A 17,108-nucleotide genomic window follows, 5' to 3' on the forward strand; every position below is an offset into this window, starting at 1 on the left:
TTTCCCTCACTCAAAAGCTAAATCTATTTACAATAAGGTTGCCTATACATAAATAACCCTATATATAATATGCGAAACATTATGAAACACAATAATCAAATGTCACTTTAATTGATCTATTTTATTTATGTACATTTAAGTAAAATATTTTTTATTTTTTGTTCTCATTAAAGTATAATTAAAACACTTTCTGGCTCCAACATTTGTGACGCCATTTGTGTCCACTGCCATACAAGTCCCATATAATTTTTGGTTATTGACACATGGAAAATAATATCTGATTTGACTTGATGGTGACTACTCTATTTAATAGAAGATGGGTCGCTGTCAACTTATATGTTAAATATTTTGGATGGTCGGATTTTTGAAAATTTAATATATAAAATTGTTTTCTCAAGAAAACTAATTTTCTACCATTGGTCGGGCATCTATTGTTGAAAGTTAAATTGCATTGCACGGAATAAAGGCTTTTGAGTGGAGGATAAAATCACAAATGTCTTATAATAATTCTGATAAAATCCTTATCGGAAGTGATGAATGTCATTTTTTAATCTAGTAAAAGGTTTCTTCATATTTTAATCAATGTATTCGATTGTTTTTTTTTATTTGTTTGGAAATCGAAGAACTATAAATTCAAAATTAGTTTCACATTTAATGTTTTTAAAACGTATAATATATCTATATAACATTTTTCAATAACATAAAGTATTAGCATTATAACATAAAGTTTACAAAATTGAATTCGTATTATCTATGTCGATGTAAATTATAAATACTGCTCATCTAATATTATAAATACGTATGACGCTTAGATGTTATTATGAATACGAACCTTATTTTTCCAGATGAAAATTAATTACACCCATCATTCGTCCCGGAAAAAAAATCAGTTATTTTTATTTACTAGAAAAACACCCTATCACAGATCACATAATACCCCAGTAACCCTATTAAAACAAACAAAGCTAGAATACTGATAATTTAATGATGGTAATCGATCATTAATATTTTAATATTGCTGACATCCTTGAACTTTCGTGCGTGACTTTGCTTACTAATAAATAAAAATAAAAACACAGGTGTATTAATTTTTCGTCCTGCAAGCGGCATGCGGCGATGGAAGCCCATCACCCTGGCTGGCCCATTCAGTATGTTTTCGGTCCGCGTCAGGACTGCACGCCTCAGAATCTCGTGTCAGCTTTAGTCCGCGCGTTGTGTGTATCCGATCGTAACAAATATATGTATTCGTTCGAACTTTATTCATTAATAAAAGTGTGTGTACTCGAGTGAAACTTTTGTGTTTTTTAGCGGTGATTTTATTGTGCGATTATTCTATTTTGTTTACTGTGGGACGTGAACAGAAACTTTCATTTGGAAAAAAGTTGTGTAAGTATTAGATATATGTTTTAAAATTCTATTTAAGTATTAATTGTTTAAAGTATTTATCCAAAGGTTTAGAGATTACCCGGTTTTACCCTAAAATTTAGGGCAACTTTAAGTAGCTTTACTGATTCAAATCCATCAATAAATAAATACTTTGTTAGCTCTAACTTTGTGTGTAGATAGTATACCAACATTATAAAATCCGATTTTGCATAATTTATGTAATTATATACCTATTTTGATAACTTCAGAATGTAGGTATGAAGTAGAGTAGAAATATTTTAATTGAATTTGATGTTTATTCAACACGTTTTAATGTTGTTCGTACATTACAAAACAACATGCACTGCTATATTTGATTTTAAGTTAGTATTAAAAAACATATGCTTGTGATTTGGTCCTTGTCGCTTAGTTTTAATCTTCAGTTTCAACACACGACATTTTGATTCGTAACTTTATCATATCTGGTTCTCTCGATATTTCTGAATCATAATCTCATCTTGATAATCGATAAATGTCATTCTGATGTCAATTACACGCATTAAAGCAACTGAGCTCATATCCCATCGGAATATCCGAACGATTGTGTGGTCCACGATAAAACACTAGTGATGTAGAAAGTCGATAACTTCACATCATAAATGTTTATTTATTATAGTAATTTAAACTTTATATTACGTTTGATGAATTCATTATATTTTTGGTAGGTAACCATGGAACGTCATAAAAACAATTCTGATGAGTTTTCCCTTTTGAAGTCGCCGCCTGAAGTGATATTAATAACCGAACGTGTGTACATAATCGTACCAAATCGATGTATTTAAGATATCGATTAAAGTTGTTGCAGCGTTACTAATTTGTACGTCTGTGAAGTTAAATCGCTACGTTATCGTCACTTGAATGTGTAATATGTAACGAAAAATAAGTTTTATTCCAAAAAAGACATTTTTGTCACAAGTTTTTATTGTGGTCAGTGAAATCTCTGTTGCATGTAATGCTGGTTCGAGCTCCACTCCCTACGAGTTCTCTCGTTGGAAGCCATTAGCCGATCCTGGGTGCATCAGGTTATTCCATAACAATGTATTAATTATATCAACACATTGTTGTGGAAACTGAAGCGACGTAGAAAATTTACAGGACAAGCGAAAGTAACAGAAATTTAACTTGCAAGATTTGATTACAGACAAACATCACGAAGCTAAGAGCTTGTAAAAAGATAAATAGATGGTGGTTCTCAGAGGGTTTCGACCGGCTGTGATCGCGCTGTCATTACGATCCATCAATTTTCTTGAGGAAGAAATCCTTTCCAAAATTAATCACTCATAATCAACCATTCATAAAATGTACATTACCACAGTACAGATTAATTATAATATTTTGAAGTTGGATATTATTATTTTCTTTGCTAAAATAGTAAACATTCTAATAATAACGCGGCCATAGCGATCGAAACGTTCTAAGAACAAGAACCATACAGATATGAAAACAGGCAATGAAAATAATAATAAAAACATGTGAAGGGCCCCAAAAATTCTACCTGCCGTTGCAACACCTATGGATAAAAATATTATAGCCAGTTATAACCTCATTCTGTTTAATATGCGTTCGATACTGGTCAGACGAGGCATAGGATGAGCATGTCGCCTCTATGCTAAACTTGTTTTTTCGCCATGCTGGAGCAAATTAACGAAACAATAGATAAGTAAATATCTGCAAATCAAGTCTTTGAAAAAGAACTAGCCACGTATATTGATGTGCCATTCCAAATTCATATTACCAAGTAACGTTCGCTCAAACTGGTAATATTTCATTCCCGGAAACGGAAACATTTATAACTGGGAATAATTCTGAAAAAGTAAATGAACATGTTCCTGTTTCTTTACTTTTTCAGAATTATTCCCTTTCGAAGTGGATTTAAAATACTGGAGGCTGCAGTCCAAATTCATTAATGATAACTCTAGGTCCGTTTTTTTACCCCCCGTCTAACACCTGCACTCGGGATGACCTAATGATGGCCAAGAACGAGGTTATTACTGTCCCGACACCGAACATCACTACATAGTATTATAATGCAAGCTATTCCCAAAGGATTATAGACCATGTGTCTATTACATATGATATAAAATAAAATCATTTGAGAGCATCGAAACACAAAGAATAACTAGGAAATAGCATCGGTTCACCAATTCTGTGTTTGTAGGGTTACCTCGGTTAGTTAACTTCTGTTAGCTAATTAATTTGTGATCAAAGTTGGATCGTTGCGTGTTTTCGACGTATTAATTTAGCTACCGGTGGTCGTCGTGGTCTCTGTAATTGTGATGTCACTTGTAATCGTGACTTTGCCCTTGTTTCACATGCTGTTGACACTCATCATCATATCAAGTGTGTTATTGCTAACACTGGTGTCAGAATTTATTCAAATCGTATACAGGCATATGACATGACATTTAAGACATGTTTGACACTCAAATGTCATTACATATTTATTTATTCACATCTGATATGGGATAATAGAATATGACGTGGTGATAAATTAAGTGCAATGAAACAAACATTATCAACTTCTTGGTAAATGCTGATAAAATATTGATCAATTGAAGTATATTCAATGCTTACTTCATGTAAACTTTTACGCGAACACCACCTACTTACTAATGTAATAGTAAATGTAATATATATTTTTTAATTATTTCTCTAGAATTTATTCATACTCGTATCGATTCTCTCAAATCGAATTAAACTATCCTTAACTTCTAGACAAATTTAACAAATCTGTGGAAACTTTTTGTCTAATCTTATTTACTGAAAAAAAACTTACATGAATTTAGAAGTAACAGACACGATCTAACATTTCTGACGAGCAAAGTCCCTTGCTCCCTGACTTCGCTCCTGATAAATGTTAAAGAAAAAATACGAGATTTGGTTACCCGTAAATCAGGTTCTCCGGAAACCTATCATTAATTTTGTATGCACCTACAAACTAATTTTATTTTTAGTCTGTTTCTTGTGGAGAAAATAAACAATATTATTATTATTTATTACTTTGGAAAAAGGAGAAATAATACCAACTGAAATACTGATGTAGACCATTTATTTTATTTAGAAATACTTGAAGCTTCTGTGGTGGAAGCTATGAAAATTTATTGCCGTCAGGAGACGAGGGCCAAGCCCAAACAGGCGGATAACGCGGGAAATTCGAACTTGGCCTTCGTCACAACTTGACAAGTCTGCCGAACATTGCTATTTTCGATATTTGTACCTTAAATAAAAGAATTTTTGATCAAAGGCTGCTCTGATATCTATGTCGATAAGAATAAGGTCTATATACTGTCACATCACTATTTTAGCATTTTATCATTATTTCGGTTACTTATTGAAAAAAAAATAAAGACTTTGTTTTCTTTTTTAGAACTTGTAATATTTATTATACTTAAATATGTCCTGGACAAATAGATGTTTATTTTGCTATATTGTCGTTGTTACTATTTTTTTTCGTATGGAACTGCAATTTCTTATGGAAAGCTTTCATTAAAATTTTAAACAAAATATGTATTTTTACAAAAAATATATTTTTGACACAGACAAATAACATCACCAGAGAGATCTTATCGCATTCAACAGGTGACAAAATGTCCTAGCAGTAAACCGTTAAGGAGTTCCCTTGTCGGAAGCTGATCCTGGGTGCACTATCAGGTCATGCATATCATAATAATGTATTATTATCATATCATGTATACAAAATGCTATATTATATTTCATAGTTTAGTCATAGTCGAAAAACGCAACTGAACTCGACAAAAAAATTTACAAAACTATATAACATACAACTGTACTTTTTTGTATGAAGGTAAATGACAAAATTGAAAAATAATAATTGTGTACTTAGCTTTGTCCATTCTTTTGGTATAATATCCTCGGATCTACAATTGGAAGTATTATTACGACCCTAATAATGTTATTATTGAATTCGAGATAAACTACTGAATGAGAATCGATACAATATGTTCTACTGGCGGGTTGTGAAAGAAAATATACTTGTATTATTTTAGGTTCGATGTTCAAATGAGAGGTTCCAACTTCGCTCATATTAGAGGGAGAGAGAGTTTCAAATATTTTATACAAAAACTTGAATGGGGAATTAAGAGAGAATCAATCTTATCCAAGACTAGCTTTGCCCGCGGCTTCGCCCGCGTAAATTTCACACGGTAACATTTAATTTCCGGGATGAAAGGCACCCTATGTCCTCCATATTTCAAACTATATGTACCTATGCACAATTTCAAGAAGATTGGTTCAGTTAGATAGAGTGAAGAGCTAACAAACAAACTTATTTTTTTATTTATAATATTTTTTTCGTAAATATCTCCTATGTACAGACATAGTCCAGTTACAGTTTTATTATAAGTATAGATAAGGGTTTGTTTTTGTTACTCCTTCACGCTCAAACAGCTGGGCCAATATAATGATATTTGGTATTCAGATTGTTGATATCTTAGATTAACTCATAGGGTACTTTTTATCCCGAAAGTACACGGTTCCGGGAGAATTTGCTCAGTTTTCTTAGTTACTCTTCTCGCTTGTCAGCACGCACATCTTTCTAGACGACGACACTTGTGTAGCCTCCATAAATCATAAAGTTAATTTACCATAACACATATTTATTGATGGTTAATTATTTAACTGTTATTGTAAATCGACTATTATATATGTAGGACTATATTTTATGTATGTAGATAACACAATAACTTGTGTTTCTAGTACCTAAGGTGATGTCAAATACGCAATTACCTTTACTAACTATACATATATAATACCTATATAATTTTCGCACTGTAATCACACTTATTCACAGTAAAGTGTCGCATAGTAAATTACTATGCTAATCGTTAAATGCTACTGGCACTTAGTATATTTTTATTTTTCACCTTATACTCGTACGTATTAGAAACTAGTTGTGCACTATGTTGGTAGGATTCATAAAAGGAACTAGTGGCCCCGGCACCGCTCGGGTACAACCATAACAAATTATATACCTAATTCTTCCTCAGTAATCTATCAATTGGTGAAAACCGTACAAAAATCCGTCCGGTAGTTTTTGAGTGACAGAGAGACAAACAGATAGACGCGACAGTAGGTATATCACTTGATGTATCTTACAGGTTTTTCAGCCTTCAACATATGTATAAGATTATAAGAGCATAAGTGATGTCTATATAACTTGGGGTGAAATGTCTTAAGTCGTCCTAACATTGCGTAGTTGGAATGAGAGTTTATATTTACCGCAATGAAAACCCAGCAATGTATACCGAATCCGCCATAGTTCGGTGAACGTTTCCGTGATAATGTATAGACGTCATTAAGTGAATATAATATTCGTCTAGTGAATTTTAAGTTGAGTTATTGTGCCACCTTACATGGGTAATGGCATATGACCTTTATTTCCATAACGACAAAGGTCCAATAGCAGGTCATTATGTAGTTTTTAGGTAGGGTAGGTACAGTCCACATCATTACACCTATTACAAAACTTGCTATTGTTATGAATAAGTTATTCAAGTACATTCACACGCGACCGACATGTTATGCTGGCTCCACACTGTCGTCGAATAGTTTGTCAATTGCTACGCCCGTAAGGGTCCTTAATTGTCTCTATTACCTATAAAGGGTTACTGGTACCAAACGCAAAACTTCCTAAAGACTACTTGGGTACATAGATCAAAACAAGCAACTTTTATTCTACGACTTTTTGTGATTCGTAGTATTTATTTGTTCATATAAATAAATTAGATTGTATAATCTAATTTGCGATTCTACACATCTTAACTCTATATTAACGCAACACGATAAACAGTACCTACTGTAGCGTTATGTGGCGGAATCGAATATAGAGTTAACGTTTTATAGAAGCGACATTAAAATTAAAACACTGGTTTTTCATTGCGGTAAATAAAAGCACTCATACTAACCACGTTTACGAATTCACGTCGGCATGTGTCTGAGTTCGGCGACAGTGTGGAATCGGCATTAGAATAATAATAGTTGCTGGAATATATGCAAAATTGCCTCGTTGCATATAATTGGTAAATTACGGGTTTTTTCAAAGATTTCTTATAGAGTTTATCATAAAGTATTCCAATTTGTCTAAACGTTAGCAGCGCTCGGGTTAAAGTCAATGTCAAAGTTGACTGGTACAACTCACCCAAGTCTAAGAAAATCCTAATATGATAGTGGCAATCCCAACTAATAACAAAATTATAAATGCGAAAGTAAGTTTGTTATCTCGTGACGGTTTATCTAATCTTAAACTCAAGATCGTGTTCTTTTCTAGAAGCCAAGATTTTTGATTGATTCATTCAAAAATTTGTAAACAATGTCTCATAAAGCAAGTTTGTAAGTAAGAATTCTTTCTTGGAGGATGCAGATCTCAGTAAGTAGATATAGCTAATCTATACTATTATTATAAAGAGGTAAGCTTTTGTGAGTTTGTATGTTTGAGGCGGGTAATATCCGAAAGTACCGAACAGATTTCAAAAATTATTTCACCATTAGAAAGATACATTATCCAAGATTGCTATAGGCTGAGCTATTTTATCTCCAAATTCCCACGAGAACGAAGCCCAGGGCAACACCTAGTTATACTTATACTGAGATTGTGTCCAAAATATCATTCCTTGCCATTGGTGATGAAATAAAAATTTATGTGTTGATAGAAGATAAGTGTGATTCAACAAAATGTTTGATGTCCAACCAGTTTTAAAGGTTATGTGAATACGTTATTGTTACGCACCTCAAATGTAAATATTTTAAGGTGAGTTGCACCGTCAACTTTGACGTTAATTTTTGACGTGCGCAGAAAAACGCAAAGTACGCCATTTTGTCTAAATGTCAGCGGGGCGCACGTTAAAGTCAACGTCAAATTTGACAGTGCAACTCACTCTTAATGTGTATGGCACACGAATACAGAGATAATGACATAGAAAGTTCAAGGTCAAGCAATCAAAACGCATGGAATGTTGTCTGGTCTGTCGCTGTCGCCAGTGGTGTGCGGTCCCGCCCTAGGATAGGATCACTCCAAATCCACTTTATCGCCTTTACATGATAGGCACCAATAGCCCCTAAAGAGGGTTGACGTCAGGCAAGCAGCCGCTTGCGGACAGCTAGGTGTTACACAGTGTTTGCCTACTGTGTACTTACCTAAATTTGTTAAACATGAATCTGATGTCTTGAAATGTTACATTTCTGACTAATTTGACGACTTACGTAATTAACACGCTATTTCTCTACTCAAGAGGTCCTAAGTTCAGAATTTTGTGAGGTCCAAGGTCGATCCTGTCTGTATCCTACTTCCTATTAATATTATAAATGCGAAAGTTTGTGAGGACATCCTCGTACGTTTACGTATGTATGTTTGTTACTCTTTCACAAAATGTACTAGACCGATTTTAATGAAATTTGGTGTACGGATAGAATATAACCTGGAATAGCACATAGGATACTTTTTATCCCGAAATTCCCACGGGAGCAAACTTCCGGGATGCAGCTAGTAGTCTATATATATATATGAGATTTTCTTGGAAAACTTACCTATGAGTCATTTTGTGCCTAAAAGTAGTTATTAACTACAATGTCTGTATCATTACGGGTAAATACTTTAAGGTTCTTATTATAACCCAAGCCCAAGCTCGATTTTTTTACGGATACAGCAAGCGAAGACTTTTCTTGTTTGAATTTCGGCGTACATTTATGCGGGTTCCCGAAATCCGCTTGACAGGAAAAAGGGCTGTAGGTAACAGGGAGATAACAGATTAGATTCCATAGATTTATAACTTCAGAGACAGCTATAAAGTTCCTTCTGACATGCATGAAATAGATACACAACAGTGAAAAAAATTGTCCTTTGTCTTCCTTCTTTACGAGTGGGTTATTGCTAACACTTATGTCAGATTTTATTCAAGTCGCCCAAAGGCATCTGACAACACTTTTACGACTCCTTTCGTCTAGTGGCAAGTAATCATATAGTGAACTTCCAGTAACCGTTTGGCTGCTACGATGCCACGAATACACAGACACATTAAATGTATAACTCTTATCTTTCTATCGTCATAGGTTAAAAAGAAACTAAGATTATCGCAAGGTTCCAGCTCCGAATATTATTTCCCAGTAAAATGTCGTTGTAATATTAAACTTTTGTACCTGCGAACAAATGTCCTTATCTCAAGTTCGTGTCCTCTATTTTTATACAACTCCTAAAAATACCTATTTATTTTCAGAATGTAAATCGATCCAAATAATCGTGTCCTACAGTGTCCTACTAATATATAAATGCAAAAATTTGTGAGGATGTATGTGTGTATGTTTGTTTCGCTAAATCTACTAGACTGATTGTTATGAAATGTACAAGGGCAGAATGTAACCTGGATTAACATATAGGGTATTTTGTATCCCGAGTTTCCAACGAGAGCAAAGCCCCGGGGCACAGCTAGTCATAAATATATTCTTTACGCATTTTAAGCTAATAGTTTATTTATTGCAAACTGCGCCGAGACTTCTCTCTCATGAATTTCAAGATAAAAGAGTACCTACCCTATGTGTTATTCCAGATTATTATCTACCTGACGAAGTAGATCATGCAGTATTTCTCGGGATAACTATGGACAAGTGTTGTACATGGAAACAGCACATAGATAAAATTTGCTTAAAATTAAATCGTTTTGTGTATGTCTTAAGACGTCTTACTATGATAACTGACCAAAAAACAGCACTGCATGCCTACCACGGATATGTTGCTTCCAATCTACGATATGGAATTCTGTTGTGGGGTAATTCGGTAGATATACAGAGGCTCTTTCTTATCCAGAGGAAGTGTGTTAGAGCAATTTGTAACGTTCCTCCTCTCACCAGTTGCAAAACACTCTTTAAAGAACTTAAACTTCTGACTCTTTCTGGCCTATATATCTATGAAACTTGCGTCTTTGTTAAAAACAATATGCACCTGTTCAGGAAACGAGGCGATCATTGTAATAATAACTGCAGATATCCGAACCGCTTATTGTTGCCCGCTAGTAGATCTATGATATGTTCTAGAGGTTGTTATGCTATGTGTGCTAAAAAAATTCAAAAATTCAAAATTCAAAATTCAAAAAAACTTTATTGTAAAACATAGGTAGGTGTTACAGATATAAGTCACATGTTTTTAGTATCACTATGTTTTATCCGAGAGCGGATGTACAATAATTAATTAATTATAAAAATATTATTTCCTTGTGTGGCATGCATCAAGATTATATGTTTAATTATATTTCACGAGTCATCATTATTAAATTATTAGAGTCAAAAAACCTTTTAATTGTAAATAAAATTAAACTATAAGTACTGTAAGTTTGTCAATCGCCATGCAAAATAAAAACAAAATAACAAGAAAGTAATTAAAATTAAAATAATTATTTATACTTGTCATATTAGGTAGGTATATATCATAAATTGTCATTTAAAAATTCATTTATTGTATAATAGCATTTATCTAATAAAAAAAGTTTCAATGTTTTCTTAAACTTCAAAAAATTAAGATCTTTAAAACTCTCTGGCAATTTATTATATATAACAGGGGCCATGCCAAATACACTGTTTCTTAATAACGCCGTATTGTGACCACCAACTACCAGTTTGTGTACATATTGTGGCCTAACACGGTCCTTTCTTTTTCTCGTGTCCCTTATTTTCTTAAATAAGTGCGGATTTAATTTTACAAATATACATATTTCAAATATATAAATACAAGGAAATGTTAGTAATTTAAGGGATTTGAAATATGGCACACAGCTATCTTGAGTTTTTAAAGCGCACATTGATCGCACACATCTTTTTTGTGCTTTAAAAATGATGTCTTTATCCCTTGAATTACCCCAAAATATTATCCCATATCGCAATATCGGCATGACTAAGCCGTGATAAGCTACAACACACGCCTCTAATTTTATTTTTTTCTGAAGCTGAAAAAGAGCGTACGCACATTTATTTAATTTGTTGCAAACATTATCGGTATGACCATTCCATGTTAGTTTGTTGTCAATTGTTAGCCCTAGAAATTTGGTTGTCATGACTTCATCAACCTGTTCTCCATTATAATGAATAGTTAAGTTTTGTACTGTCTTTCTTTGAGCGAATTGCATCAATTTAGATTTCTTCATATTAATTTTCAAATTATTTATCTCAAGCCATTCTACTATATCACGTAATACATTAGTTATATCGGTTTCATATTCCTTTGGGTCATTACATTTTATTACAGCTGTACTGTCATCAGCGAACAATACCATGTGTTGTCTAACATGTTTGGGCAGATCGTTAATGTATATTAAAAATAACAGTGGCCCTAACACACTGCCCTGCGGAACTCCAAATTTATTGATACGATGGTCCGATAAATAAGTTTGTTCTTGATTAGTTACAGTGCAGATACGGTTTATCTCAACGTGCTGACCACGGCTATCTAAATAAGATGATATAAGATTCAGTACATTCCCTCTTATTCCATATGCGTGCAGCTTATTTATTAATCGCTTATGGTTAACAAAATCAAACGCCTGAGTCATGTCTGTATACAGTGCACATACCGCGGTTCTATTATCTACATTATGCATTACAATGTCAAGTAATTTATATATTGCCATGTTGATAGTTCTACTTTTCCTAAATCCCATTTGTTCGTCACATAGTAAATTGTATTTTGTCAGATATTTATAAAGAGCATCATAAAGATATTTTTCAAATATTTTTGTGAATATAGATCCCAATGCTACGGGTCTGAAATTGGACATATTGAGTTTGCTTTCTTTTTTATGCACTGGCTTGATAACTATTGTTTTTAGTGTTTCAGGAAAGATACCAGCATCTATGCACATATTTATTATATGACTCAGATGCTGAGCTATCTCTTCTTTTACAAACTTGACTACTTTAGTACATATACCGTCGAGTCCAGTACTATTTTTATTTTTCAAAGTCGTAATAATACGTATGACGTCTTCAGGTGATATGGGTTGTAGGAACATGGATTGTGACTGTGTTTGTATATCAACTTTGTTATTCAAATTTTTTGATAAATATTCAATTTTATTGATGAAGTGTGAGTTAAAAGCATCTGCAATTTTTTTAGGGTCCGTAATAATACTACCATCTTTTTCAACTCTTGTAATATAGTTTCTAGTATATTCTCTTTTATTTATTATTTGCCATGTTGCTTTGGACTTATTTTCGGCTTGATGAATATAATGTGAGTTTTGCGCCTTTTGAGTTAAGTTTACGATTTTCTTTAATTTTTTACTGTAATTTTTAAAGTTAATTTTATTTTCATATGATGCATTTTTTCTATATTTCCAAAGAAGAGCTCTTTTGCTTTTACAGCATTTTTTTATTCCTTTTGAGACCCATTTATTTTTATTAATGTTTCTTACAGTTACTATTTTTACCGGAAAACAAAGATTATACAACATTTGGAAATTTTCTAGAAAATATTTAGTAGCCAAATTTGGATCCTCTGTGTCGTAAACACCCGAAAAGCCAAATTCCTTTACATATTTTTTAAAAATACTTAAATTGTCTGAACCTAAATCACGTTTTTTTACCCGCCAATACTTTACAACATTTACTTTCTTGACCGGGATTTCTATTATTTGAGCCGTGTGGTCAGACAAACCGAATTCTAGCACATAAGTTTTGCTTATACCTTCCATATTGTGAGCAAAATTGTCTATACATGTTTTACTGCTCAATCTAGTCGGTATTCTGATTTGTAATGTCAAATTATAACCCCTAAGGAAGTACTCAAAATCCAAAGCTAAAGTACATCGTTTTAAGATATTAATGTTAAAGTCTCCGCATATTACAACTTTCTTGTTTGAATGTGCACATAATATTTTTAAGATAATATCCAATTTATCATAAAAAGTATCGTAATCCTTAGAAGTGGATGGTCTATAGACGCACAATATTATTAATTTAAATTCTGTCAACTCTACTGCACAACATTCTATAACTCCATTAACACAATGTTTTGATATACGAATTTCTTTATATTTATATATTTTTTTCACTAAGATACATGCACCTCCACGACTTTCACTAGACCTCGAATAACATGCTGCAAGACAAAAATTTTGGATATACAAATTGTCTTCATTTCCCGATTTAATAAAATGTTCAGATACACAAATAATGTCAATGTCAATTCTATTACATAATAATTCTTCCATGTGTATAACAAGTAAGTCAGACTTATTCACTAAACCTGCAATGTTTTGATGTATTATAACTAATTTCGAATCACAGAAAAAACTGATCGTTTGTGTTTAAATTATTGATTGACAAGAATTTATCACATTCCCTATTATTATACTCGATGTCTTGAATTAGATTTTCCAAGTCTTTAAATATCCTCTTCATCCCGTAGTAATTTATAGTCCCGTACTGTCTTGAGAACATGTCATATTCAAATGATAAATTCAAATTTGTGTCTAGTAGATATACATAATTATGTGTATGGTTATCCAAATATAGTAAATTATTGAAGCATTCCAGTCTCCAATTAAAAATGTCTGTATTGTCAGCACATTTAAATATTGGCAGACATAATATTATATTTGTATGAGTAATTGCTGATAATGTTTCCCTCAGCATTAAAACTAAATCAAAATAGTTGTTTGTTTTTTTAAAGTCTTCTTGACCAATAAAAATAATGCAACAATCATCCTTTGTAAAATCTTTAAGTTTCACATCTATGTTTTTTATGAGCTGGCCTATCCCACACTTAGGGTACAAGTAATGACATATTTCTGAGTTACTAAAAGAATTTTTTGCTATCTCTAGCATTTTAATATCATTATTACTGCTTATCATGCATAATTTCATCTTCTTTTCTGATTCACTCTGTATTGATATATTTTGAACTATATTTTGGGGCTTCATAGTAACTTTTCCTGCTTTCTTAATATCATTTATTTGAGGACTTGAGACTTTTTTAGTTTTTGGTGCTGATTTTTTTGTTTTAGACTTTTTATTGTCTTTGTGGGGCTTTAATTCTGAAATAGTTTTTTTCAGAACTTCATTTTCTGCTGTTAATTCTATTATTTTATTCGAAGCACGATCCAATTCATTCGTGAGCTGCGATATTTTATGTTTAAGAGAAGTGATTTGATCATCTTCTTCGCTGTCTGATAACTGAGGTATACTGCTAGTGGTGACACTCAATGCAGCATTACAGGCAGTGGACGTTGACGGCTGCATCAAATTACTGTTTTCAAATATAGATAAATCTAGGTAGACCGGACTACTTTTGTCCGCCCCTCGCTGTACTGTCACGCCGTCAAAAGAAGCGCGTACTGGTGTATTTGTATTATCGATTTTGGGCTGTTTGCTTTTACATACAACGCACTGCCAAGTATTTTTGAGTTCTTTAGTCATTATTTTGTAAAATCGAACTTCCGGAACATTGGCACAAATAAGGTCGTAATATTCCATGCAAATGCTGCATTGTAAATACCGTTCATCAACAATAACGCCTTTACAGCCACTACAATTCTTTGTATCAGACATTTTTTATTACCTTAGTACAGAGGTAGCGATAGTTAACGTCGCTAAAATCTGCGTCTCGTGGTACACGGGCGGTCGTGGCTCAGCTGAGCGATGCGATGCAATGATTCATCAAGCGGCGACTCTGCGGGTTGTCGTAGGTCAGGGATTCCAACAGTTATTTTGTAAAATTTAAACTGTTTTGTTGATTTCTTCTTTAACTGTTCACTTTTCCATTAAAGTTACATTAAAATATTGATGATCTTATTCTTATATTCACGTATTTCACATAAAAAACTAGAAATGTATGCAAATTACACACTTAAACAATTAAATTCTACGCAGCGGTTAGCTTATTATGCTTGCCTCTTGCCTGGCAACTCACAACTCTAAAATATACAATAACGTTCCTGATGAACTTAAAGAACTACCTCTAAGATTGTTTAAAAGAAAATTCCAGGATTGGCTAATAGAAAAAAGTTTTTATAACATTAATGAATTCCTAGAACCAAATTACAATTAGTCATTCAATTTATTCAAATAATATAATTTAATTTTGCTGTTTGTATTGATTATTGACATTTATATATTTTTTTTTGTTTGACATATGTTACGCTTAGACATCAGTTCTACATCCTGAAAAATTAAAATCATATTTAAATTGACTTTGTAATTGTAAGTAATAACTTTGACTCATGTAATGCATATAAATAATTTTACTTTTTGCATGCCAGAAACGGCTAAGTGTGCGAACTAAAATTTATGTATTTCACCTCATGTACCACATTTAAGCAAATAAATTTCATTCATTCATTCATTCATTCATTCATTCATTCATTCATTCATTCATTCATACCTGTGTGTCAAATTTCATCGAAATCCGTTAAGTAGAATTTGCGCGATTGACTAACAAACTTCATCACACTCCATCCTCTATCCAAAATTTTCTATTATAAAAAATATATTAATTAAATATATTATGGAATTGGTATCTATTTTCAAAGGTGATTTGTTGTTATTCTATTTTCACATGTCCAAACTTCCCCGTAAACTTACAAATGAGCTGTCGTGTCGAATGCGGGTCCTAACATTCTTCCTGAGTCACGGTTTCATAAGGAACCCCACTCCATTGTAACTCTTCAGGAATGCGGAAAAAGAATTGTGGGCCGTTTCAGCGAAGACTTCTGTGTTAAGACAGCCAACATTTTAACAACTATTTCTTTTTTCCTTTTCAAGTGGCCTTTTCCACAAGTTTGTATGCTATACTCAGCAAGCGTCTGCAATTATCCGGTGTCCTAGGTAGGCGACGGTACACTGTACGACATATGTATCTTCTTCTTGGCGATTATTAAAATATATCGTTGGAATAGCCACGAATTTAAATTTTCCCTGAACTAATACTGCCTAATCGGTGGCCGCTATTAAGTTATCCTGGGTGGAGGTGATATCCACAGGACAACAGGTTCTCCATTGTTTGGGGAGAGACGCCACACATGCATACATTTTGTGAGTTAGTTATAAACCCCCACTTTGTCAGGCTGTCTTACGATGCGATGCAAACGTATGCATGGATGTCACAAGTGGGTGGGACGCGATAAATCAGGATTTCCCGATTTCATCAATTAAACCGAACTATAGTTTGTGCATCAATCAAACGGATCATTCTTTCTATATCTGCTCCAACTGATTGTTTGGTTGTGCAAAATGGATATAGATAGGAGGGATTTCCACTCCGACTAATTAATATTCATATAGATAAATCGCGCTGTTTTGTTGCGTTTGTCGCTCGCTTAGGACAAAGTAAGATTTAACCTCAACGCCTCCAAACACGTAGCAAATAACAGGTAATAACATGTACTTGTTTTATCGTGTGCTCTAATTGGAAAGAAGATACTTCCGTGGCGCCTTGTATTGTATTACGTACTTTGTATAATATAATAATATAATTGTGGCTACCCAATACCCACGTAATAATGACATTCTCTGTTCTAATTTTAATGACATCTATAAACGATAACAATACAAAACAACACACATTAATAACCTATTGACAACGAAACTTGATTCCTTTGGCGAGGACAAAACCTGTGCGTTCCAAGCTTATGATTCCTATAACAGAAATCAATACTACATGAAACATTAGGTACCACAATACCGTT

At 33.1% G+C, this 17,108-nt stretch overlaps 1 protein-coding gene across 2 annotated transcripts in view; it reads left to right on the top strand.

Annotated features, from left to right (window-relative positions):
- The first annotated feature begins 1,244 nt into the window (after window positions 1-1,244).
- LOC128677010 (hemicentin-2-like) overlaps window positions 1,245-17,108 on the top strand; it is a 104,284-nt gene continuing 88,420 nt past the window's right edge. For both annotated transcript variants that reach the window (XM_053757523.2, XM_053757525.2), the window contains exon 1: window positions 1,245-1,386. The gene's annotated coding sequence lies outside the window, so the exon portion shown is untranslated. The remainder of the gene's footprint in view (window positions 1,387-17,108) is intronic.

Source organism: Plodia interpunctella, chromosome 17 (genome assembly GCF_027563975.2).
Source record: "Plodia interpunctella isolate USDA-ARS_2022_Savannah chromosome 17, ilPloInte3.2, whole genome shotgun sequence".
Classification (NCBI taxonomy): domain Eukaryota; kingdom Metazoa; phylum Arthropoda; class Insecta; order Lepidoptera; family Pyralidae; genus Plodia; species Plodia interpunctella.